The sequence below is a fragment of the Corella eumyota genome, chromosome 3 (genome assembly GCF_963082875.1).
Source record: "Corella eumyota chromosome 3, kaCorEumy4.1, whole genome shotgun sequence".
Taxonomy (NCBI): domain Eukaryota; kingdom Metazoa; phylum Chordata; class Ascidiacea; order Phlebobranchia; family Corellidae; genus Corella; species Corella eumyota.
The window spans coordinates 10,582,708-10,585,207 of record NC_137492.1 but is presented as its reverse complement, the minus strand read 5'-3'; the positions used below and the strand labels follow the sequence as shown (position 1 = coordinate 10,585,207).

Below are 2,500 nucleotides of genomic sequence, written 5' to 3'. Positions count from 1 at the left end.
CTCCGTTCGCGTATTTTGTCGGCCGATAGTTACCTGGTTGATCCTGCCAGTAGTCATATGCTTGTCTCAAAGATTAAGCCATGCATGTCTCAGTACGAACTTGCGTACGGTAAAACTGCGAATGGCTCATTAAATCAGTCGTGATTCATTTGATCGTAAATTTTACTTGGATAACTGTGGTAATTCTAGAGCTAATACATGCAAAAAGCGCCGACCTTGCGGGAGGCGCGCCTTTATCATATCAAAAACCTGCCGGGCTTCGGCTCGTCTTGTTGGCGACTCGGGATAACTTTGCTGATCGCACGGTCTTGCACCGGCGACGGATCATTCAAGTGTCTGCCCTATCAACTTTCGTCGGTACGGTATCTGCCTACCGAGGTTCTTACGGGTAACGGGGAATCAGGGTTCGATTCCGGAGAGGGAGCCTGAGAAACGGCTACCACATCCAAGGAAGGCAGCAGGCGCGCAAATTACCCATTCCCGACGCGGGGAGGTAGTGACGAAAAATAACGATACAGGACTCTAACGAGGCCCTGTAATTGGAATGAGTACACTGTAAAAATTTTAACGAGTATCCATTGGAGGGCAAGTCTGGTGCCAGCAGCCGCGGTAATTCCAGCTCCAAAAGTGTATATTTAAGTTGTTGCGGTTAAAAAGCTCGTAGTTGGATTTTGGGCGCAGGCGTTCGGTCCGTCGCAAGGCGTGCACTGTTCGTTCTGGCTTTACCTCCGGTTTTCCGTCGGTGCTCTTGACTGAGTGTCGGCGGCGGCCGGGACGTTTACCTTGAAAAAATTAGAGTGTTCAAAGCAGGCGCTTCGCCTGGATAGTGTTGCATGGAATAATGAAATAGGACCTCGGTTCTTTTTTGTTGGTTTTCGGAGCGCGAGGTAATGATTAAGAGGGACGGACGGGGGCATTCGTACTGTGCCGTTAGAGGTGAAATTCTTGGATCGGCGCAAGACGAACGACTGCGAAAGCATTTGCCAAGAATGTTTTCTTTAATCAAGAGCGAAAGTCAGAGGTTCGAAGACGATCAGATACCGTCCTAGTTCTGACTATAAACGATGCCAACTAGCGATCGGGGGGCGTTATTTTGACGACCTCTCCGGCAGCTTGCGGGAAACCAAAGTCTTTGGGTTCCGGGGGAAGTATGGTTGCAAAGCTGAAACTTAAAGGAATTGACGGAAGGGCACCACCAGGAGTGGAGCCTGCGGCTTAATTTGACTCAACACGGGAAATCTCACCCGGCCCGGACACAGCGAGGATTGACAGATTGAGAGCTCTTTCATGATTCTGTGGGTGGTGGTGCATGGCCGTTCTTAGTTGGTGGAGCGATTTGTCTGGTTAATTCCGATAACGAACGAGACTCTGGCTTGCTAAATAGTTACGCGGCCTTCCCGGCCGGCGTTTAACTTCTTAGAGGGACTAGTGGCGTTTAGCCACACGAGATTGAGCAATAACAGGTCTGTGATGCCCTTAGATGTTCGGGGCCGCACGCGCGCTACACTGACCGGATCAACGTGTGTTCGCCTTGGCCGAAAGGTCTGGGTAACCCGATGAACCCCGGTCGTGCTAGGGATAGAGAATTGAAATTATTTCGCTTGAACGAGGAATTCCCAGTAAGCGCGAGTCATTAGCTCGCGTTGATTACGTCCCTGCCCTTTGTACACACCGCCCGTCGCTACTACCGATTGAATGGTTTAGTGAGGTCCTCCGATTGGGCCCGGGCTCGACTGGCGACGGTTGGGTCTTGGCCCGAAAAGACGATCTAACTTGATTACTTAGAGGAAGTAAAAGTCGTAACAAGGTTTCCGTAGGTGAACCTGCGGAAGGATCATTAGCGCGAGAAAAAAAATCGAAGAGCGAAAGAGCAAACACCGGGACGGCGACGTGCCTCGGCGCGTCCGCCGCCCCGCGATCAGGAACTTGTTTTGTCGGCGTCGAGTGCCCGAAGGCTTCATGCGGTGCGCGGGCTTGTCGCACTATTTGTTGCGACCGCGACCCGCTCGGCGTCACGCGATTTTTTCAGCCGGATGGCGAATCGAGGTTAGGAATCGAAGAGCGAAAAGCAAACAAACAAACGATGGCTCTTGGCGGTGGACCACTCGGCTCGCGAGTCGATGAAGGACGCAGCAAGCTGCGTGATTTAATGTGAATTGCAGAACACATTGAGCATTGACGATCTGAACGCGTATTGCGGCCTCGGGTTCATCCCGGGACCGCGTCCGTCTCAGGGTCGCAGAAACGACAACGGCCGGCGGGATCGGCTCCGCGACGGCTCGGCTCGCGTGCGTATGCCCGGCGACGGGCAATCGCCGCTCGGTTGAAGGTGGAAAGTTTTGGTATTCGGGCTCGCGTCAGCGATGCGTGGCGGCCGGCGAGCCGCGCCGCGTCCGCTTGCCGCCCGAGTCGCAACGACGGCGCTGTCGACCTCGAGCTGGGGGCCTCGACGCGTCGGTCGCGATTCGCGCAGGGCGAGTAGGAGCCGCGGGGCGGTGCT

At 54.1% G+C, this 2,500-nt stretch overlaps 2 non-coding genes across 2 annotated transcripts; both read left to right on the top strand.

The window, feature by feature from the left end:
* Positions 1-30: 30 nt before the first annotated feature.
* LOC145746987 (small subunit ribosomal RNA) lies at positions 31-1,840 on the top strand. Its single transcript, XR_014281742.1, has one exon. It is a non-coding gene; the product is annotated as a small subunit ribosomal RNA (ribosomal RNA).
* A 245-nt stretch (positions 1,841-2,085) lies between these two features.
* On the top strand, positions 2,086-2,239 carry LOC145746797 (5.8S ribosomal RNA). The gene has a single exon (XR_014281566.1). It is a non-coding gene; the product is annotated as a 5.8S ribosomal RNA (ribosomal RNA).
* The last annotated feature ends 261 nt before the right edge of the window (positions 2,240-2,500 follow it).